This window comes from Camelina sativa, chromosome 5, assembly GCF_030686135.1.
Source record: "Camelina sativa cultivar CO46 ecotype springtype chromosome 5, ASM3068613v1".
NCBI lineage: Eukaryota > Viridiplantae > Streptophyta > Magnoliopsida > Brassicales > Brassicaceae > Camelina > Camelina sativa.
The window spans coordinates 17,079,860-17,104,224 of record NC_141884.1 but is presented as its reverse complement, the minus strand read 5'-3'; the positions used below and the strand labels follow the sequence as shown (position 1 = coordinate 17,104,224).

The 24,365-nt window shown below is 41.4% G+C and overlaps 1 non-coding gene and 1 pseudogene across 1 annotated transcript; both read right to left on the bottom strand.

Moving 5' to 3' along the window:
* Positions 1 to 374: 374 nt before the first annotated feature.
* On the bottom strand, positions 375 to 24,205 carry LOC147943855 (transcription factor MYB114 pseudogene; annotated as a pseudogene).
* On the bottom strand, positions 10,838 to 10,944 carry LOC147943856 (small nucleolar RNA R71). The gene has a single exon (XR_015558708.1). It is a non-coding gene; the product is annotated as a small nucleolar RNA R71 (small nucleolar RNA).
* Positions 24,206 to 24,365: the final 160 nt, after the last annotated feature.

Below are 24,365 nucleotides of genomic sequence, written 5' to 3'. Positions count from 1 at the left end.
TTTCTTTTTATTTTCTGAAGAAAAAGATCATTACATCATCTGTATAATAATTAAAATGTAAATTGAAATAATAAAAAAAAAAATTAAATGACTAAGAGATTCAAACCCTAGGTAATGTGCATTCCCTCATACCCAAAACCAGAGCTGATTATATGTTTTCGTCTCGGGAATCACTCGAACCAACGATTTCTAGGCTTTTGAGAGAATAAAATCTTCAAGTTGAAATAGACTAGAAGTTGGATCTGGGTTCCAACTACCAAGAGTGATTATGGGAACTCCTGTGTTTTAAAAAAGAAAAAAAATCTCTTTTGCCACTCTTTTCAGACAAAATCAGCTCAAATCAAACCTAACATAAACATGGAGTAGTAACCTGATCAACCTTCCGCATTAAATAGACTCCAAAGTTGCTCAGTGTCAAACATTGGAGACATTGAGTCCATTGAAGTACAGTCTTCCTCGTTAATTGTAGTAGCTATGGGATCCTCTGCGTTTGCCTCTTGGTTCTGTTCCAGCAAACTCTCCCACCACGTAATCTCTCCATCCATTTCACTGTTTAGTAACTCATATTTCTCCTCATCTACGTTGCTGACTTCGGAAAGGCCAACTTCTGTTTTGTCACTGAGTTGGCTGCAGCCATTGTATGATAAGATGGATACTTTGCAACGCTAAACTCTTGAGACTGTGAGGCAGATGAACAAGTGATATATCTCTTCCTCGTTCTGCTCGTACAACATGGTTTTTTCTTCTTACCGAAATGAGTTTTCCAGTAATTCTTGACATCATTAGCCGTTCGACCAGGCAATCTACCAGCAATCAAAGACCACCTAAGAATGCATTTGAACAGATTTTATACGACTTAGTATTGGATCAAAGCCCTTACATTCTCTAAATATTTTTGATGTCTTTCTGAAATTTATCAACCTGTTTCTCAGAAGCTTATGAAGACGAAGAAGAAGATCAACTTCGTCAGAAGTAAATTCTCCTCTGTTGATATTGGGATTCAAGTAGTTCAACCAACTTTCTCTGAAGCTCTTACAACATCGGTTTAGTCCTACATAACCAGTAATAAAGATCAAATCTATTAGGTATGCTTACTGTGAACTCAAAAAAAAAATGGAAATGAACCTCTACTGCTTTTTTTTTTTGACAACAAGAGAACAAAATTGGCTCAAACAAGCCAATACGAAGGAACATTGTTTATATAGGTAACTAAGTGCAGAACTGTGCGAACTCGTCGCGCTAAATTATCTGCTTTACCATTCTGAGAGCGAGGAACGTAGACTAAGGAAAAAGAAGCAAACTCCTCTTTATCCGCTTGTATGTCCTCCAAATAGGGCGTAAAAGCTGGTCACTCGGAAGGCGAAGACACCATCTTCACTAAGTCGGAGCAGTCGGTGATAAAGACTACAGATTGGTTATCCGCCCCAATCATGCAGCGCATAGCCCAGATAAGGGCTTCAATCTCGGCATGAAGAGAGGAGAGACTACGACGAATGTTGGCAGCTCCCATAGTAGGGGCGTCACTCCAGGGCGACGTGCAAAACCATCCTCTACCCGCATATCGATCTGTAGCTTTCCAAGAATCATCTACAAAACAAGTTAACTCGACAAAAACCGCGGAACCCCTAATCCCCCACTTCCATAGGGAGCAACTGATATTCATATATATTACCCTGTTTTCCCTTAGTATATTCACATCTTTTGCATCTTTTGCTATCCATATTGACCATTATTGCATAGGTTTAGGACTGTTCATGCATTAGAGTATAGTTGCATTGCATTTGCATCTTTTCATGCATAAACATGTGATTTTGGAGACTAAGGAGCATGGAAGCAATGCTAAAGAAGAATGAAGCTATCAAGAGAGGAAAGCAAGGGAGTTAGGGCTGAAGAAACAAGGTCTGGAGTTCCACTCGACCGCCCACTCGACCAGACACTCAACCGTGTGCTGAGATCGACTCGAACGAGTGGAAGATGCACAAGAGGAGCCAACTCGACCGGTCACTCGACCGAGCACCAGGTCGAGCTGGACGAGCCGCTAGGCTATTTTGCCTTTTAGCATTTTTAGGGCTTCCACTACTTTTCCTATATAAGGTCTTGTACCCTGCAGCCATCAAGGAGTCCAGCTTTTTAGATATTCTCAAACCTAGTATTTACCCTTTTGGGAATTATTTCTTTTTGCACTTTTATTTTCTTAGATCTTGTACCTCCTTGAAGGAGAAAAACAAGAGATTCCTCATATTTGTTGGTTTCATAACTTTCAAAATATTGAGAATTCGAGTTTGATTCCTTCTTCAATATTGTAGATCTTTGCTTTATCTTTCAATTGATGCAAGTTTCGGTATTTTCTGGGTTTATGACTTTATTGTTCATCATGTGTGATTGTGAGTAGTTTCCTTAGCTCTTAGGGATGGTTTAGTGATAGGATCTCCCTAGGATAGCAACTCTGATGAAGGCTGTAGGCTGATGAATGATGATGAGATGCGATGGTGATGGTGCGGAAGTGGCTAATACGGTGGAGCTGATGATGCGAGATCGTGGATATGGATGGATATGGTGATGATCGGATGATAGAACAATGATTCGATGGGGATAGATTGCTTAGATGGTGATATGGATTGTAACAAGTGAAGAGTTTCTGAATCACAAAGTGTATAGAAACCCAGAAATCAAGAACGCATTCAAGAATTCAAAGTGAGGAAAAAGTTTGACAATACTTGTTCATACAACTTCTTCGCTAAAGAACAAAAGAGGCGTAGCTTTGGATTTTAAACACCCTAGGGCTCGACACTCCAAACAACAAGAAGTTCAAAACCAAAACAATAAGACGTTTTAAGGAAATAAGAAAAACAGCAAAACGTCTAGGCGACCTGTAGTAGTACAGAAGTCGGCTGAACTAGTACAGAAGTACATTATTCCCCCTTTGGTAATGATTTCTAGATAACTCGACGTAGTGATCCATTTGCCTCATTACAAACCATGCTGAGAAAACCCATTGGGACAAAACTCAGCTATGGGAAAAAGAGTACAAACTTCACACCTAAGTTACCTAGTCCTCATTACCGGGTGAAGTCTTCAAGGTGGATATGTTGAAGACTTGGATCCTTGGTAGGTTGAATGACCCGTCAACTATGAGTGAATGAGCTTCCTTGGCTATCTCCCTAGCTCTTGAACGAGTGATCCTTCCCACCACCTCCGGTTGCTCTGCAGCCTCTGGCTCCTTGCTTGCCACGATCATATCATCCTCCCCCTCTTCAAAAGGATTTGTCCTCAAATCGGAATCTGCATAATAAGGGAGCAAGTCAGAAACATTGAATGTTGATGATATGGTGTACTTACCCTGAAGATCAATCTGATATGCGTTGTCATTGATCCTCCTGATGACTTCAAATGGACCGTCAGCTCGTGGTAGAAGCTTGCTCTTCCTCTCTTCTGGGAACCTTTCCTTGCGTAAATGAATCCACACTAAGTCTCCTTCTTCGAAAATGAGCTCCTTTCTCCCCTTGTTCGCATGCTTCTCATATTGCTTGGTTCTTTTCTCTATGTTCTCCTTAGCTTTAGCATGTACCCTCCTCACCTGTTCAGCCTTTTCTATGCCATCAAAGCTACACTTCACACTTAAAGGTAAAGGGATCAAATCTAGAGGTGATTGTGGATTAAAACCATAAACAATTTCAAAAGGAGAAAACAGGGTAGCAGAATGCTTAGCGTGATTGTATGCGAACTCAACATGTGGTAGACATTCTTCCCATGATTTGAGATTGCTTCTCACTAAGGTTCTGAGGAGTGTAGATAGCGTCCTGTTCACCACTTCGGTTTGTCCATCTGTTTGCGGGTGACATGTGGTTGAGAATGAAAGCTTGGTTCCTAGTTTAGCCCATAACATCCTCCAGAAGTGTCCTAGAAACTTGGTATCTCGGTCAGAGACAATTACTTGAGGCATTCCATGTAGGCGTACTACTTCCCTAAAAAACAAGTTAGCTACAATAACAGCATCATCCGTCTTGTGACTTGCAATGAAGTGAGCCATCTTGCTAAACCTGTCAACCACAACAAAAATAGAATCTCTACCATTTCTGGTTCGAGGTAAGCCAAGAACAAAATCCATAGAAATATGAGTCCAAGGTTGAGAAGGAATCGGTAGAGGAGTGTACAAGCCGTGAGGCTGTACCTTACCCTTCGCCATTTTGCAGATATGGCACCTAGAACAAACCTTTTCAACGTCTTTCTTCATTTGAGGCCAATGGAAGTGTTTTTGCAGTCCAAGTAAAGTCTTTGACACTCCGAAATGTCCAGCTAGTCCACCTCCATGAGCTTCTCTGATCAGCAGCTCTCTCAGGGATCCTCTTGGTATACACAATCTATCCTTAAAGAACAGATATCCATCCTGCCTATAATAGTTCTCAAAAGCAAACTTATGGCATTTGCCATAGCTCTCAGCAAAATCAATGTCAGTCTCATAAAGTCCTACTATTTCAGCAAAACCTTCTAACTTAGAAGACAAAGTAGAAATGAGAGTGTACCTCCTGGATAATGCATCTGCGACTACATTATCTTTACCTTTCTTGTACTTAACCGTGTAGGGAAAAGTCTCAATGAACTCCATCCATCTAGCATGTCTCTTGTTGAGCTTCTGTTGTCCTTTGAGATGCTTCAGGGACTCGTGATCAGTGTGAATAACGAACTCCTTGGGCCACAGGTAATGCTGCCACGTTTGAAGAGCCCAAACTAATGCGTACAACTCCTTGTCATATGTAGGATAGTTCAATGTCGATCCTCCTAGCTTCTCACTGAAGTAAGCTATTGGCTTCCTATCCTGCATCAAAACAGCACCTATACCCACTCCGGAAGCATCACATTCAATCTAAAAAGTTTTCATAAAATCAGGAAGTAAGAGAATAGGGGCAGAAATAAGCTTCTCTTTTAGGGTTGAAAACGCTTGCTCCTGTGCTTCCTCCCATCTGAATCCTACATCCTTCTTGACAACTTCTGTAAGTGGCGCTGCAATAGTACTGAAGTCTTGCACAAATCGCCTGTAGAACCCTGCTAGTCCATGAAAGCTCCTGACTTCTGCCACGTTTTTGGGTGTTGGCCACTCCTTGATAGCCTTGACCTTCTCATCGTCCACTCTAACTCCTTCTGCACTGACAACAACACCTAGAAAAACAACCTCAGTTACAGAATGAACATTTAGAAAAATTAGCAAAGAGGGATTGAGAACGAAGAACATCTAGAACTTGGCGGATGTGTTCTAAGTGTTCTTCTAGACCTTTACTGTAGATGAGTATGTCGTCGAAATACACAACCACAAAGATGCCTATGAACGGTCTGAGGACATGATTCATTAAGCGCATGAAGGTGCTAGGAGCATTGGTGAGACCAAACGGCATGACTAGCCATTCGTAGAGCCCTTGCTTGGTCTTGAAAGCTGTTTTCCATTCATCTCCTTCCTTCATTCTGATCTGATGATACCCACTCTTCAAATCTATCTTTGAGAAGACTGTTGATCCACATAACTCATCCAACATGTCATCTAATCTCGGAATTGGGTGTCTGTACTTCACTGTGATATTGTTAATAGCTCTGCAGTCAACACACATCCTCCATGAACCATCTTTCTTTGGCACAAGCAATACTGGTACTGCACATGGACTGAGACTCTCTCGGATATGTCCCTTACTCATCAGCTCTTCTACTTGCTTCTGAAGCTCTTTAGTTGCTACTGGGTTAGTTCTGTAAGCTGGTCTGTTCGGTAGAGCTGAACCTGGTACCAAATCAATCTGATGCTCTATCCCACGTATTGGAGGCAAGCCTGGAGGTATCTCTTCTGGAAACACATCCTTGTACTCCTCTATAATCTCTATCATCTCGCGTGGAAGCTCTCCTGCTGACTTAGTACTGGTGAGTGTCTCTTTGTATACAAACATGAATGTGGTCATCTCTGGATCAAATAGCTTGTTGAACTCGCTGTGATTGATGTACAGGCTGTGTGACACTTTTTCTGTATCCTTGCGGTTCATGTGAAGTTGGTCCTTGTAGATTTCACTGGGTGTAAGCGGTAGAAGAGTAACCTTGCGTCCCTTGAACTCAAACGTTTGCTTGTTGGTGTAACCATCATGAAACACTCTTCTGTCGAACTGCCATGGTCTTCCCAAAAGGATATGACTTGACTTCATTGGAATAACATCACAAAGTAGCTCATCCTCATACTTCCCAATCGCTAGTTTCACCATCACTTGCTGCGTGACTGTTAAAGCTCCCTTGTTGTTCAACCATTGTAGCTAATAAGGCCTTGGATGTGAAGTAGTCTTGAGATTAAGCTTCTGTACCATCTCTTCACTAGCTACCACCATCAACGATCAAGGTGCAGACCTTGTCTTGAACCATACACCGTGTGTGAAATAGGTTCTCACGCTGTCCTCTATCATCTGGGTGAACCTGAACACTTAAAGCTCTGCGTGCTACCAACATCTCTCCCATGACTGCTGGTTCTCCTTCTTCACAGAGTTCAGACTCTGATTCACTCTCTGAACTGTCTACTGGCACAATCTCTCCTCCTTCTTGAAGAAGAAACATCTTCTTGTTTGGACAGTCTCTGGAATAATGCCCCATTCCTTGGCATTTGAAACACCTAATATGACTTGTAAAGGTACTACTCTTGGGCTTGAAGTCGATTTTAACCTCCTCTTTGACTGTGGCTGTCACAGGTTTGCTGTCCTTGGTGAAGGCGGGTTTGCTGAACTCCCTTTGCTTGGACATGTTAGGCGTGAATGTAGACCTTACTCCCTTTCTCTTGATCTGCGATTCAATCAACTCTGCCTTATGTACCATTTCTTGCACATCCTCATAGTCCTGCAACTCTACCTTGTCTTGAATCTCTCTGTTTAAACCCCCAAGAAACCTCGACATAACCATGTCTTCACTTTCCCTTAGATTAGCCCTGATCATAAGTGTTTCCAGCTCCTGATAGTAGTCTCTAACAGACTTAGTGCCTTGAATGAGACGCCTAAGCTTGTTAAGAATCTTCCTCTGATAGTGTGTAGGCACAAACTTCTTTCTCATCTGCGTGACTAACTGTTCCCATGTAGTGATAGCAGGCTCTCTTGTCGATGTCTAGTAAGCCCCAACTGCTCCCACCACAACAAAGCATAGCCATTGAATTGGGATATGGCTATCTTCACCTTGTTCAACTCAAAAGTACCTTGAACCTGAAAGTTGGACTCCATCTTCCTTTCCCAGTCTAGATAAGTTTCTGGATCATTGGTTCCATGGAAAGAAGGATACTGAATTTTAAGGTGCTTCAGCTGCTGCCTCAAAGGATCATAATCCCTGCCATGATCTCTGTTTCTGTTTCTCCTCATTGTCTCTTGACTGTGATCCGAAACTTCATCTTCTTCGGAATACTCTCTATCTGATTTAATGTATATCCGGTGCCCAGTTACTTGTTCAGCTCGTCGTGGGTGTATATGATCTCTGCCGGTTCTGCGTTGTTCTCTTTCTGTACCCTGAGTGCTTCTCCTCTGATTGAAACAAGTCTCTCTTCCCCCAGTAGGTGACTTAGCTGTTCTAATCTGTGTGTGCTTGGAAGAGGTTCCTACGTGAGCCTTTCCTTTAGCTAAACGAAGGGCTTCATTAGGACTAGGCGGTTCTGTAGAACTCTGTTCTGAAGCACTAGATGCTTGAGCTATGTCTTTGAACTGTTTCTCAAACTTGTTACTGAGCTGCTCCATTTGTTGCTGAAACTGAGTAGACATTAACTTGTTTGCTTCTGCTATTTGCTTAGACATGGCTTGATTCAAAGCTTCCATAGCTTCTGGAGATAGCTCCATTGTACCTGCAATCCAAAGAAGAAACTCGCAGTTACTTGTTTTTTGAATGAGTAAAACGGAAATAAACTCTAAGACTCTGAATTTTAAACAAGAAAAACACACGACTGCAGACCTAGTATCGAGCGACACCACAAGAGAATCGATCGACACCCAACCCTATAACGAACAAACTCGAAATAATTAAACCCTAATTGCAGTCTAATTTCGAAACAACACAAAGCTAACTCCTAAACTCAAACGAATCAACAAAAACTAAACCCTAAAACTAAACAAACAAAATTAAGCAAAAACTCAAGAGATTAGGGTTCTTAGAATCGCTTAGCCTTGGCACAGAGTTGGCTCTGATACCACATGATAGGATCTCCCTTGGATAGCAACTCTGATGAAGGCTGTAGGCTGATGAATGATGATGAGATGTGATGGTGATGGTGGAAAAGTGGCTAATACGGTGGAGCTGGTGATGCGAGATCGTGGATATGGATGGATATGGTGATGATCGGATGACAGAACAATGATTCGATGGGGATAGATTGCTTAGATGGTGATATGGATTGTAACAAGTGAAGCGTTTCTGAATCACAAAGTGTATAGAAACCCAGAAATCAAGAACACATTCAAGAATTCAAAGTGAGGAAAAAGTTTGACAATACTTGTTCATACAACTTCTTCGCTAAAGAACAAAAGAGGCGTAGCTTTGGGTTTTAAACACCCTAGGGCTCGACACTCCAAACAACAAGAAGTGCAAAACCAAAACAACAAGACGTTTTAAGGAAATAAGAAAAACAGCAAAACGTCTAGGCAACCTGTAGTAGTACAGAAGTCGGCTGAACTAGTACAGAAGTACATTATTCCCCCTTTGGTAGTGATTTATAGATAACTCGACGTAGTGATCCATTTGCCTCATTAAAAACCATGCTGAGAAAACCCATTGGGACAAAACTCAGCTATGGGAAAAAGAGTACAAACTTCACACCTAAGTTACCTAGTCCTCATTACCGGGTGAAGTCTTCAAGGTGGATATGTTGAAGACTTGGATCCTTGGTAGGTTGAATGACCCGTCAACTATGAGTGAATGAGCTTCCTTGGCCATCTCCCTAGCTCTTGAACGAGTGATCCTTCCCACCACCTCCGGTTGCTCTGCAGCCTCTGGCTCCTTGCTTGCCACGATCATATCATCTAGGTTGGATGGATGTTGTGGTTATTTGATTTGGTCAAGATTGATTGTTGTAGATCTCTTCTAGGGTAGATATTCTTAATGCTGATCCTATAACCGAGAGGGTAGGGTTTGATCTCAAGCTCCTTAGCATCACACCAATGTCTAAGGTGCATAGATAAGGCTAGATCTAGAGACTATCATTAGGCTTGCTAAGAGATTAGAGGTCTTGTTTGATTTTTGACATATTGCTTAATGCTTGCTTGTATAGGTTCTTTACTTTGTGAGAACAAGTCTAGAATTATATGAGCTTGGTTGTTTTTGCCATGAGAGTGGATTAACATGTTCTTGGAGATCATTGTCTAGAGATTAGCTCATGTTGATTGAGGTTTGTTGATTAAGTTAGATAACCACAATATAAAGTCCAACCCATGAATCCATCCCTAAGACCTTCCTTGTTTATTGATTTCCTAGCTTAAATCATGTTGTTTGATCGTTGTTTGATTCGCTTTTGTATTGCTCTGTTTTGCTTGCATTGCTCTGTTTCTCGCGTTTGTCCAGCTCGACCCTGTACTCGATCTACACTCGATCGAGTGCTTGCTCGAGCTCATCCCCAGAATTCTTGTTTATGCTTTGTGTTTATCCTGTCTCAATTCCTGTTTCATTTTAGTTGCATTTCTGTTGCATTCACTTAGTATCCTATTCATTACTTGCCTTGCATTAGTTCATTACTTGCATTACTATAGTTTCTATTTATGTTCTTCCTTCATCATAGCTTTGATTAGTCTGTTCTCTTTACATTTAGCATCTATCTTAGTAGCTTTTACTTTCTGCATTTTACATTTCATCAATAGGTTGTTAGTGATAAACATCCTTCATATTTGGCTTGACTTAGACATATATGCACATCCTAATTGCTTGCAAACACTCAGATTAGATTGACACCTCTTATACTGCAACATCATAAGGGGAATTGAAACACCCTGCACTCCATTCATTCATCATCATTCATATCTCATTCCATCACATCCATCACCCATCAATGGGCGCCGTTGCCCATTTGAGTGTGTTTTGTGACAATTAGGATCAATAGAAGTCTAAGATTAAGTTTGCACTTGTTCGCTACTGATCTCGCTTCTTCTCCTGTTTGTCTGTGATTGATTTTCAGGTACCAGCTCGACCATCAACTCGACCACCACTTGACCGAGTGAGTGATCGAGTACCCGATCGAGTCAGAAGCCGGATACAAATAGACATCACTTCCCAGTCGACTCGACCACCCACTCGAGCCTGTGCTCGATCGAGTGCCTGTCTGAGTCTGTACTCGCGCCTGTTGATGCAAACAAGGTCCAAGGGTCATCACAATCTTCAGAGACTCCTAGATCACATCAACAGACCACCAAGGGACTTAAGACAGCAGAGAACAAGGATCTGTGAGGAACAAGAACAACAAGTGCTAATGGAGCAACAATATCAACAAGCTCCAAGGGCAAGAAACATTGGTGCTGGAGATGCACCAAACACACATAACCAGAGAGCTGGTATTGTGCCTCCTACAGTAGCAAACAATAATTATGAGATCAAAAGTGGACTGATCTCCATGATTCAAGCCAACAAGTTCCATGGGTTGCCAATGTAAGATCCCCTAGACCACCTTGATGAGTTTGATAGGATATGTGGTCTCACAAAGATTAATGGAGTGAGTGAAGATGGATTCAAGTTAAGGCTATTCCCCTTCTCACTTGGAGACAAGGCTCACCTCTGGGAGAAGACACTTCCAACTGGAGTAATAACCACATGGGATGCTTGCAAGAAGGCTTTCTTGGCCAAATTCTTCTCCAATGCAAGGACTGCTAGATTGAGGAATGAAATCTCTGGATTTGCTCAAAGAAACAATGAGAGCTTTTGTGAAGCTTGGGAGAGGTTTAAAGGATTCCAAACTCAGTGCCCTCACCATGGCTTCAGCAATGAGTCCCTCCTAAGTACTTTGTATAGAGGAGTGCTCCCCAAGATCAGAATGCTTCTTGATACAGCCTCTAATGGCAACTTCCTCAACAAGAATGTGGAAGAAGGATGGGAACTGGTTGAAAATCTTGCTCAGTCAGATGGAAACTACAATGAGGACTATGACAGAACAATAAGGTCCACCTCCACTGATCAAGAGGACAAGGACAAGAAAGATTTGAAGATGGTCAATGAGAAGCTTGACAAGATCCTCTTTAGCCAACAAAATTCGATTCACTTCATTGGTGAAGAAGAGGTATTAGTTCAAGAGGGGGAGAGGGAATTTGCTGAGCTCTGTTATATGCAAAACCAGGGTGGATTTAAAGGCTACAACCAAGGAGGGGGGTTCAAGAACAAGAACCTCTCCTATAGAAGCACCAATGTAGCTAATCCCCAAGATCAAGTCTATCCACCTCAACAGCCTCAACAGCAAACCAACTATGCACCCAAGCAGCAGCATCAAGTGTTCCAGCCCCAATTGTGTCCCCCACCAGGGTTTCAGACTAACCAAGGCCAGGAACAAGACTTAAGAGCCATGATGCAACAACTGTTGATTGGGCAAACTAATGAAAGATTGAGGAAACGAAACAGTTTGATGAGTTGAATCAAAGGCTCACATCCCAGTATAATGACCTTAACATGAAGTTTGAAGGTCTCGACTCTAGAGTGAAGTTTATGGAGAGCAACCTTGCCTCTACTTCAGCTCCTAAGCCCAACCAACTCCCTGGAAAAGCTGTCCAAAACCCAAGGAGTTCACTGCCAAAGCCATTCATATCTTTGATGAAGAAGTCACTGAGGACAGTGATGTTCAAGATGGGGAGGATTGGTCATTTCTTGAAGTTCAGAGTGAAATTTGTGCAAAGCAGACTGAATCCGGTATTGCACTCGACCAGGTGCTCGAGCCAGCACTCGACCGAGTGCCTGATCGAGTGGCCGATCGAGCTGAAGGGTCAGAAGCTGTCAAGCCTGCTAAGTACATTCCTCCTGCTTACAAACTGCCTCTACCATTCCCAGGACGTTTCAAAGCACAGAAACTTAAGGAACTAAGGGAAATCATTGAGAAGAAAGAAATGTTGGCTTTGCAACAAGAGGATGAGAAAGCTTTGAGGGAAGAGGTTGTGATTGAGAAACAAGAGGAAGTGATGGCCATACAAGAGATTATCATTGCTCACCAAGAAGAAGAGAGAGGACCTGCCTTGGAACAGTATGATCCATATCCTCTCTATAGGGATTTTTTGCTTGATTTGTCAAAGAAGAAGGCTCAAGCTCAAGATGAGAAGGATCTTGAAGACCTTGGAGGAGTTATCATCCCAATTAAGCTTAAGGATCCAGGTCCATTCTATCTGCCTTGCACACTTAGCTATCTTCACTACAACCAGTGCTTATGTGACTTGGGAGCATCTATCAGTGTGATGCCCTATTCTATAGCACAAAAGCTTGGGCACACTTTTCAAGGCCACCAACCTTCCCATATGCCTAGCTGATGGGTCAAACAGAGATGTGGTTGGTAAGTTAGAAAACATTCCAGTCAAGATAGGAAGAGCAAGGATTCATACAGACTTTGTGGTTCTAGAGATGGACAAGGAACCTGAAGATCCTATCATTCTAGGGAGGCCATTCTTAGCCACTGTTGGAACAGTTATTGATGTCAAGGAAGGTCTTGTGACCTTGAACATTGCTGAGGGTATAGTCATGAAGTTTGACATCTATAACCCAACCAACCTTCCTACCATTGATGATCAACCTTTTACTATCAAGGACAAAGGTGGTCATTAAGGCTTAAGTGAAGTGGCAACTCCAAAGGATAAGCTCTCTCTTCAAGAGGATTCAGTGGAAAATCTTAAGGGTTCAGTTCAAGAGTTGACTGAGTTGGTGAGGGATCTCCAAGTTAAGCTAAGCAAGAGGTCTTTGAAGAAGGCAAGACCAAGGCTCAAAATCAAGAAGAAATATGGTTTGTGTGTTAAGGGTGAAGTGATCAAGGATCAACTTCACAGTTATCAAGAGGTGCCAGGGAGGATTTCATCACTTCCTTGGTATCTAGAACAAGCCTAAGAAGGCAACCAAAGTCAAGCTCAGTGACTCTAAACAAGCTCACTAGGGAGGAAGTCCCTAAGGTATCTTTGTATATATGCTTTATTTTGCTTGTAGTTTTGATGTGTTTTCTTCTATGTTTGTGTTGGATAGGCCTTTCAATGAAAGTGTAGATGGGTATGAAGAGATTTGGACTTGGAGAAGTAGATTCTCAAGCCCACTCGACAGGCCCACGAGAGGTACTCGACCGAGTTGGCAAAGAACTAAGGCCCACTCGATTCCCATTTCTCTAGAATGATCGAGTGGAGGGAAGAAAAAGAAGAAAATTTTGAATTTTCAAACTTTGGTCAAGGAGCTCGACCACGTGCTGGTCGAGTGTGGGGTTGAGTGGCAGCAAAAAAGCAGGTCAAAGATTCCCAATTTAAATTTTAATGGTATGGATGCTCCACTCTCGTCTCTGCTTCTTTAAATAGAGCTTGATTCGATCATATACCTCTCACACACTCTCATTTGCTCAAAACAATCAAACTCAAGTTCAAAATCTCTCTCAAAGTTCATCTTTTTGCTCAAGCTTAGCTCTTTTAGTTTTTGGGTCACTCACCTATTAACTTTAAGCTTTGAGTCTATTCCTCTCAGTTCTATTCGAAAATGTCTTCAAGGATTACTAGGTAGTCTCAACAAGCGGCTGAAAGCTCCCTGGATCGTCGTGATGCTCGTCTTGAATCAAGAGGAGAAACTGAAAGAACCACTCGACGCCCCACTCGAGCAAGCACTCGACCGAGTGGTCGTCCGAGTAGCCGATCGAGTCGGATGCCAAGTTCAAGAAATCAGTCAGCTGAGGAAGATCCTGAGAGAACTGAAAGTGAAGAAGAAAGGGAGCCAACTCTTAGGGAGTTCATGAGGAGAAACAAAGCCAAAGGCAAGAGGCCAGCAGTTGAAACTCCACAAGAGGAGGTTGAAAGTGAGAGTGAGGAAGAAGATGAAGAAGAAGAGGGAGAAGATGATGGAGAAGCAGAATCTTGTGGTTTGACCAAAAGGCAACTTTACGAAGCCTTCATGAGGATGTACTTCTTGGGGACTAGATATCCACACAAGGAAACCATGGAGAAGCTAGGTATTGATGAAGATGTGGAATATCTGTTTGAGAAGAGCTGCCTAACCAAGTTCATGGGGCTTTGCATGGAGGGTTATAAGGAAGAAAGTTGTGAGTTTCTAGCCACAGTCAAGTTGCACACCTACATAAGGAAGGATGATGAGTTGGGAGCTGGCCATATTGCCTTTACTATCAAGGGGAAGAAGTATAAGCTTCCAATGAAGAAGATAGCCAATATCTTTGGCTTTGAAGTTGGGAGTAATAGGAGCTTAATGATACCAAGAGAAGAACTCTTTGCTGTTTGGGAAACCATTCGAGACAACATCATTTACTCATCCTCCAAGACCAAGAGTTCCAAGATAAGGAGCTCATTCCTAAGGTACTTCCACAAGGCCTTAGCAAACACCTTCTTTGCTAGGAAGGAAACTGGAAATCTCAATGAGGGTAAGCTGAAGATGATTGATGTGGCTCTCAATGGAATCATCCTTAACGCAAGAGATGGAACCATCATTCTTAGGAGCACTGTAGAGACTGAACTTGCAATGGTGCTCATTGACAACATGATATATTTGAAAAGTTGGGTAGGCAAGCTACAAAACAAAGGTTCAAGAGGAGCCCTAACCATTGGAGGCATCATCACTCCAATTCTACAAGCTGCTAAGGTCCCACTTAGAGGAGAAAAGGTCTTGCCAAGATGGATTGATTCAAGCTATCTCACCTCTACTCTCATACTAGCCAAGGAGATGCACCAAGGAAATCACATTTTCAACTTTGAGCTTCCAACAGTTGGGAAAAAACAGTTTATCTTACCTAACCAAGAGCTCACCGCCATTCAAGAAGGAGCAAACATTGACTTTTGGCCAGCTGATGAGTTCTTGTTTGATGGGATAGTTCAAGTTAGAGTTGATGAAGTTGGAGATGTGCAAATGGCTGATGGGGAGGAGCAGTTTTACTTTGAAGATTATGAGCCCAACCCAAGAGATAGTAGAGGAGTGAGGGAGACTAGCAAGAGGTTGACACTCCTACAAAAGTGGAACAAGTGGCATGGGAAGAATTTTGATAAGCTAAAGAAGAAGGTGGGCAATATAGCAAAGTCGAACAAGGGCTTAAAGAAGGAGGTTGCTGAGTTGAAGAGTGGAAATTATTCACCAACACCATCTAGCCCTTTGAGGAGTAGTAGCTCAACTAGAGTACTTTCAAGAGCTGAGAACCCTGTGGAACCAGCTAGAGCTTCAATGTACGAGCCAATTCAGAGGAAGAGGAGTTCAAGTAGCCGAGAACAACAACTTTAGAGGCACTCGACCGGGTCACTCGAGCACCAACTCGACCGAGCACCCACTCGACCGAGCACCCCAGATGCACTCGGCCGAGTTCCAGCCCAGAACACCTTTTGGCTTCCCAGCTCCAGCTACTTATCCAGGATATCCAGGTTACCCTCCCTTCCCACCCCAATACTTCATGGATCCAACACTCTTGCACCAGTTCTACCAGAAGCAAGGTCAGAATTTTGGCACTCGCAGTCCAACTCGACCCCCCCCCCCTCGACCGGGCACTCGACCGAGTGCCAGTCGATTGCTATCGTCGAGTTGCCCCAGTCTCCTTCTCCAAGTCATCAACAAGACCCCAACTACACATTTGACAGCATGAATGAGGATGTGGACAGCTTCTTCCACAATCCTTGAGGTACCACTATCACCTTCCTTGTAAATACCATAGCATTTCATATTGTGTTTTGTTTTAAGTCTTGAATCCTCTTACAAATTTCTTTCACACAGAGGACTGTGTGATTTAAGTTTGGGGGAGGGTTTGAGTTAGCATTTGACATTGTGTTTTGTTTTCTTATTTCAAATTTTTAGCATAATCATGTTAGTATTTGCATAGCATCTAAGGCATAGAAAAACCCTAAAAATTTGAAATTTTTTTGCAAAAATCTTTATATAAAAAAAAGAGTGTTCATGTAGTTTGCATTGTATATTAGGATCTTGTTTAGCATGTTTCATGTAGGACTGTTAAATATTTGCATTAGGGATCTATGATGAGTTTTGCCTTGTTAGCTTGCTAGATTCACCAAACTAGGATCAATGCCCAAGTTAATAGTACTTTGATGCTAGTTGAGTAGTTAGAAGCATAAGATTGAACCAAGCCTTGAATTCCTGCATTGAATTTGGTCTAAATTGAAGCATGTTGTGATTTGATACCATTTCCTATTTATAAGAACCTAATATTGACTTTCAATCATCAATGTGTGCATTGCTTTAAACTCATGGATACCATATACATATTTAGATCATCTTTCTCCTTTTCATCACTCTTGTTGATCCAAGTAGCTGATTAAACCATTAAAATCAGCTTCCCCTACCCATAACCAACCCTTCTTTCAAGCCATGTTTATTCTTGTGTATGTGAGGTCTATTTTTGGGATTGAGCTTGGTATAAAGTGTTAGGTTTGAACTGACAAGAGTAAAGCCTTGTGTAGTTCTAGTTTGCATTTTTCAAACTAGATAGGACTAGGTGGTTCACTTGTTGGGTTTGGGACTTGGCTGTTTTGAAAAGAAAAGAAGAAAAAGAGAAAGAAAAAGGTAGAGTCCTTAGGAGGGAAATGTGTTTAAGCAAAATCAAAGTCTAGTGAAAGGATGGGAAGTAAAAAAATGTTTAACTTGGTTCTAGTTAAAGAAAAGAAAAGAAAGAAAAGAAGAGTTTAGCAAAATGCTTGTATGTCTTAAGAATAAGAAGAAAAGAGAACCATAGCAAATAAGTAAGAATCCCCCATTCCACTAGATATATCAAATAAGAAACCTCTCCTAAGACTTTAAAATCAAAAGAGAAAAGGGTGAAAGAGAAGTGAAGAAGTTAAAGGTTAGCACTAATACCATTTGGGTGTAGATTGTTAGGATCAAACACTTTGGGTGCCTTTGGGTAGACAAGGTTTTGTTCTTGTATGTGTCTAAGTGTTCTTACCTTTAGCATTCTTCTAAAGCTCAATCCATTTTTTATGAGAAAAACCTTGATATTGATAAGCCCCACTCTAAAAAGAGACCACCATTGTCTCAAAACCTTTATCTCCAAGCCAAATGAGTTTAAGCATTGCATAGAATTGATTCATGTTCTTGATTAATGAATGTTAAAGGAAATGGTTGATTTGAATGCATGTGGACATCTAAGGCTTAAATCAGTAAAGGTTGCGATAGGCTTGTCTAAAATCTTTAAGTACAGCTCATTCAACTTGCATCATAGTACTAGTAACTTGGACATTGATTATAGCTGGTCTATTGGCAAGCTTTAGGAGCTGAGATCCCACTTTCAAACCTCACCTACCTTCTTATGTCTTGTTTATTTGCTTGAGGGCAAGCGAAGACTAAGTTTGGAGGTGTTGATGTTCATATATTTTACCCTTTTTTCCCTTAGTATATTCACATCTTTTGCATATTTTGCTATCCATTTTGACCATTATTGCATAGGTTTAGGATTGTTCATGCATTAGAGTATAGTTGCATTGCATTTGCATCTTTTCATGCATAAACAGGTGATTTTTGAGCCTAAGGAGCATGGAAGCAATGCTAAAGAAGAATGAAGCTATCAAGAGAGGAAAGCAAGGGAGTTAGGGCTGAAGAAACAAGGTCCATAGTTCCACTCGACCGCCCACTCGACCAGACACTTGACAGTATGCGGAGATGGACTCGACCGAGTGGAAGATGCACAAGAGGAGCCAACTCGACCGGTCACTCGACCGAGCACCAGGTCGAGCTGGCCGAGCCGCCTGGCTATTTTGTCTTTTAGCATTTTTAGGGCTTCCACTACTTTTCATATATAAGGCCTTGTACCCTGCAGCCATCAAGGAGTCCAGCTTTTTAGATATTCTTAAACCTAGTATTTACCCTTTTGGGAATTATTTCTTTTTGCACTTTTATTTTCTTAGATCTTGTACCTCCTTGAAGGAGAAAAACAAGAGATTCCTCATATTTGTTGGTTTCATAACTTTCAAAATATTGAGAATTCGAGTTTGATTCCTTCTTCAATATTGTAGATCTTTGATTTATCTTTCTATTGATGCAAGTTTCGGTATTTTTTGGGTTTATGACTTTATTGTTCATCATGTGTGATTGTGAGTAGTTTCCTTAGCACTTAAGGATGGTTTAGGTTGGATGGATGTTGTGGTTATTTGATTTGGTCAAGATTGATTGTTGTAGATCTCTTCTAGGGTTGATATTCTTAATGCTGATCCTATAACCAAGAGGGGTAGGGTATGATCTCAAGCTCCTTAGCATCACACCAATGTTTAAGGTGCATAGATAAGGCTAGATCTAGAGACTATCATTAGGCTTGCTAAGAGATTAGAGGTCTTGTTTGATTTTTGACATATTTCTTAATTCTTGCTTGTATAGGTTCTTTACTTTGTGAGAACAAGTCTAGAATTATATGAGCTTGATTGTTTTTGCCATGAGAGTGGATTAACATGTTCTTGGAGATCATTGTCAAGAGATTAGCTCATGTTGATTGAGGTTTGTTGATTAAGTTAGATAACCACAATATAAAGTCCAACCCATGAATCCATCCCTAAGACCTTCCTTGTAAGATGATTTCCTAGCTTAAATCATGTTTTTTTATCGTTGTTTGATTCGCTTTTCTATTGCTCTGTTTTGCTTGCATTGCTCTGTTTCTCGCGTTTGTCCAGCTCGACCCTGTTCGCGATCTACACTCGATCGAGTGCTTGCTCGAGCTCATCCCCATAATTCTTGTTTATGCTTTGTGTTTGTCCTGTCTCAATTCCTGTTTCATTTTAGTTGCATTTCTGTTGTATTCACTTAGTATCCTGTTCATTACTTGCCTTGCATTAGTTCATTACTTGCATTACTATCGTTTCTATTTCTGTTCTTGCTTCATCATAGCTTTGATTAGTCTGTTCTCTTTACATTTAGCATCTATCTTAGTAGCTTTTATTTTCTGCATTTTACATTTCATCAATAGGTTGTTAGTGACAAACATCCTTCATATTTGGCTTGACTTAGACATATATGCACATCCTGATTGCTTGCAAACACTCAGATTGGACTGACACCTCTTATACTGCAACATCATAAGGGGAATTGAAACACCCTGCACTCCATTCATTCATCATCATTCATATCTCATTCCATCACATCCATCACCCATAAAAAATCCTTGTTTCAATTTGGCGCCGGTGTTTGTTAATATCCGGTGCTAAAACCATATCCTCTGTATGAGCCAGAGCCCATGCTTTTGCCTCATCCTCCGCTAACCGCAGAATAGCAAGGGGATTGGAATCCAAATTACTGTAAAGTTTGTCATTGCGTGCTTTCCAGATATACCACAGAATCCAAGGGAAGAATTCCTGTGTTGGAACATCAAGAAATCGCCAAAATAGAAAATCCATATTTGTGAAAACTGACTCCGAAGGAAATACACCCATGGCCGTCGGGAATTGCGACAAAGCCCAAACCTGTCGGACATTCGAAGAGGGTATGATTAATCGTCTCCTCGTGAAAACCACAAAGGCCACAAGTGGCATCACAACTTATTCCGCATTTCCGTAGATTAGTTGTAACCGCCACACAACCCGAAAGTACTTGCCACAGGAAGTGACGAAGCTTCGGTGGACACCTAATTTTCCACACAAAGGCCTGGAGAGGTACAATGTCCGGCCCAAATACTTTCGGCTCAGCAGTAGCCGTCACATTTGAACGAAGCACATGGTACCCTGATTTAATCGAATATTTACCAGACTTAGTAAAATGCCATCCCAGCAGATTCGGTTTATCCAGTTGTCGCAACGGTAAGGCAGAAATCATAGCTACATCTTCCGTTACAAAAGTAGCGGTAAGCTGAGCCATATCCCAGGAATTAGAACTCCTGTCAATAAGGTTTGTAACTCGGAGCAGAGGATCAGAAGGCAATCCTGTGCTCATTGCTGGTCTCGGGGATTGAGCAGGGATCCATGGGTCATTCCATACAGAAATGGAAGCACTAGATCCTACCCGTTTAATGAGTCCTTTATTAACTAGAAAGCGAGCAGAAACTATACTCCGTCACCCATAAGACGGCGAGTAAGATTTAATTGGATCCAAAGGATCGAAATGCCGATAGTAGCGGCCTTTAAACACCCGTGTAAAAAGTGAATCCGGTACGGTGATCAAACGCCAAAACTGCTTCGCCAGCAGCGGTGTTAAAATCATCCAAGCACCGGAAACCCAAACCCCCCGCATCTTTACCACTACATAGTTTATCCCACCCCATCCAATGTAACCCTCTTGATTGACCCGACGAGCTCCACCAAAAATTAGAAATTGCACTAGTTAACTTCCTTGTAACCGTCTTAGGTAACCGAAAACATGACATCACAAAAGTAGGAACAGCCGTAGCAATGGACTTTATCATTACCTTCTTGCCACCTTTTGATAAAAGTCTTGCTGGCCACCCACTTGCCTAAGATTGCAGCCTGCCTTGAACGAACGAAAAATTTTTCGTCTTAGCCCCACCTAGACTTTCCGGAATACCTAAGTAAGATCCCATACCACCCAAATTTTTGATCCCCAGGATTCCTTTTAACTCCTCCCGAAGATCATTATCCACCGTATGTCCAAAATGGATCGAAGATTTCTGAAAATTGATTTGTTGGCCAGAGGCCCGTTCATACTTCCTGAGGATCCCTAATACCACCTCACATTGCTCTTTCGTGGCCCGACAGAAAAAAAGACTGTCGTCCGCAAATAAGAGATGAGAAATGGCAGGACTAGCAGTCGAGAACCTAATACCGGTAAGCAGCTTCATCTGCTCAGCCTTCCGAAAATGTGCAATAAGTACCTCCGTGCATAAAATAAAAAGATAGGGTGACAAAGGATCTCCCTGTCATTAATAAGAACCTTATATTGAACCGACAAGGAATAATAGAGCCATGTGCTTGGCCATTAATAAGAACCTTATATTGAACCGACTTCACACAATACATAATCCAAGATATCCATTTCTGGCAAAAACCAAACTGCCTGAGCAAAATTTCGACGAAAGGCCATTCCACCCGGTCATAGGCCTTGCTCATATCCGTTTTGATAGCCATAAACTTCCCTTTACAAGAAGGGTTGGTGCGTAGTCCATGAAACATCTCCTGAGCTATCAAGATGTTATCTGAAATTAAACGACTCTCCACAAAAGCCGATTGCGTTTCTGAGACAAGAGATGGTAAGATAGTACGCAATCTCTGACACAAAACCTTAGAGATAATTTTATACCCAACATTACAGAGACTTATAGGGCGTAACTCCGTCATCCTGGTCGGCTTATCCACCATCGGGATAAGACAAATATTTGTCACATTTAGCCTTCTGTCAAAATCTCCATCCTGCAAAAAGGAATTGACCAAAAGTACCAGATCCGCTTTAACCGTATTCCATGCTTTTTGGTAAAACAGAGCTGTCATCCCATCCGGACCCGGGGCCTTATCCGGATGCATCATAAACAAAGAATTTTTAATTTCCTGTTCAGTAACCCCGCGCGTTAAAAATTCATTTGTTTCCTGAGTAATAGTGAGCTGAACTCGGCTAACATCTCTTCAAAATCCGAAGGGTCCGAAGAGGTAAATAAATCCTGGAAATAAGACACTGCTATATTCTGAATATCACTTTCCTCCATCTTCCAAATACCCTGCTGGTCATGCAGACCAACAATGCGATTCCGAGCTCATTGCTGCTTTGTCTGTGCATGGAAGTAGCTGGTATTATGGTCACCAAACCTCATCCACCGACTCATGCTTTTTTGATACCAATAAACCTCCTCATCCCGATAGGCCTCCTGGAGCCGCCAAGTAAGCTCCGTGAGTTCCTCAACCGAAGTAGCATCATTCTCTTGAGTCGCAGCTAATTTGGATTTTAAATCCTCAATTGTCTCCCGCCCATAAGGGGATTGCGCCTTCCTACAGCGAGAAATAGCACGCCGACATGTGGTGATTTTATCCACCAGAGAATTAGTGACTGCTGGGCCCACCATAGAATCCCAACCCTCAGCCACCGCACCATAGAAACCCTCCTTATCAAACCACCGTCTATCAAATCGGAAGCCACTCTTTCCCCATCGGGCCTTATCCTCAATAACCGCTATAAGGGGTTTATGATCCGACGCGATCATTGTTAAATATTCTATAAAAGAATCTTTAAACAAATCATGCCACGCCTCATTCGCTAGAGCCCGGTCTAAACGACAGCGTATTGGCTTCTTATCTCGCCATCCTCTCCAGGAAAGACTAATCCCCGAGGAACGAAAATTCAAGTAAGCCACAATGTCGAATCATTGAATTAAAAGGTACAAAGGAGGAAGCATGGCGTAATTTACCACCCCTCTTCTCATGATTTCCTTTCAGTTCATTAAAATCCCCAATTAAAAACCAAGGAGAATCCTTGCTTAAACCAATTCTTGTTAACCGCTCCCACACCAAATCCCGGTTCTTTGGAACTGGATCACCATAGAAAAAAGAAAAGTAAATTATTTTTCCTTTGTAAAAAAAATTCTACATCAATAAGTTTGTTGGATGCAAATAAAATGGTAACATTATTATTATTATTATTATTATTATTATTATTATTATTATTATTATTATTATTGTAAAAAAGTACAAGACCACCACTACAACCAATAGGTTCAACCGTTTTTAAATCCAAATAACCAAAATGACCAACAAAAGGTTCTAAAATAGAAAAATATTGCCTAGTTTCAGAAAGAAATAAGAAATCTGGTTTATGTTTCCTCCATAAGTCCCTAAGATATCCAATAATCGCTTTATTCCCAAGCTTCTTGCAATTCCAACTTAAAATCCTCATTTATTAAAATGTGGTTTAGGTGGCTTTGACCCACTAGCTGCTCCCTTCTCCAGTTCCTGGTTCTTCGGGTTAGGCCCCTCACCAACCAAATCATAAGAGTTAGGTGCAGGACGTTTCCTTGCGTGTTGTGCAGATACACATTGATCTTCTTGGAAGCTATCTCTTTAAGGGCCAAAGAAGGCTTAGACTTACGAACCTTATCCACACCCGGATCAGCAAGGGATGGGTTATCGACGTGAACAGATGTGTCCATAGGATCCTCCTCTGTCTCAACTGATTCCCCATCAGGAACCGCAGTAGCCCAAGCAAGACCATCACTAGGTATTTTCGAGTCTTCATTGCCTAGAATCTCAGCATCTGGTACCGGTAAATCGCCCAAAAGAGGAAACCAAATTCGAAACCTCCAGCAATTAGAATCAATCGAATGTGATCTAATTAGCATAACCAAGCAAAACCCTTCCGTAAATAAACCTATGGTATCACCTGTTATATCCAAATCGCGCAACCAAATAAATCCCTGAGGAAGAGAGATCCCAAAATCTGAGAATCGAGCCACCACCATATCGGAGAAAATCTTCCATAGATGATACCACTATCCCAGACAAACCCAATCTACCAAATCAAAACCATATCCCCATGACAATCGCAAGATGTATCTGCAATAAACACCCGATCCCTTTCTTTCCTTTGCACCGTAGCGGAAATCAAGAGAACAATCCGTGAAACCAAAAACCTCAATAAATCAGTATCAACCAGAAGCAGAACCAGTCAAACCCATTTAGAACCCTAGATCCGCCGCTCCTGTCATCGTCTTTTGTCGGGAGAGAATTTATTTTTTTTCCGAGACGAAACCTCTAATGCTTGTACACAAAATTTACTATAAAAGGTAAATTAATAAAAATAAAAATAATACAATGTCTAAGATGCTATTAAGTATTAACCAACGTAAAATATAAATAATACACTGTCATATAAGTTTTCCAATTATGTGGGCAACAAAAGGGATTTTACCTTAAAGCATGAACAAACTGATTGTGCACCATTTGTTAATTAATTTGAAAACCTTTTAGATCAATACGTATATAAGAATACATATAAGTGATTAGTTAAATTATATATATATATATATATATATATATATATATATATCAGCTCTGAAAGGAACTTGATGCCATTTTCCAACTCCATACTTATCAATACATTGCCTCAAGAGACTGTCTTCTTCAGCAGTCCATGCACCTTTTCTTAACCCTTCGGACGGAGCTTCCATGTATCAAGTTTAAAAGTATATATCTAACCAAATTATGTAATAAATGTATGAGTGTGAGTGTGAGGGGCTAAGGGAAGTGACGTGCGTGTTTGATATCCAAATTTCAAATTATTTTTTTTTTTTTTGCCAAATTTAGTTTTCTTCTGGTGCTAAAGACAGG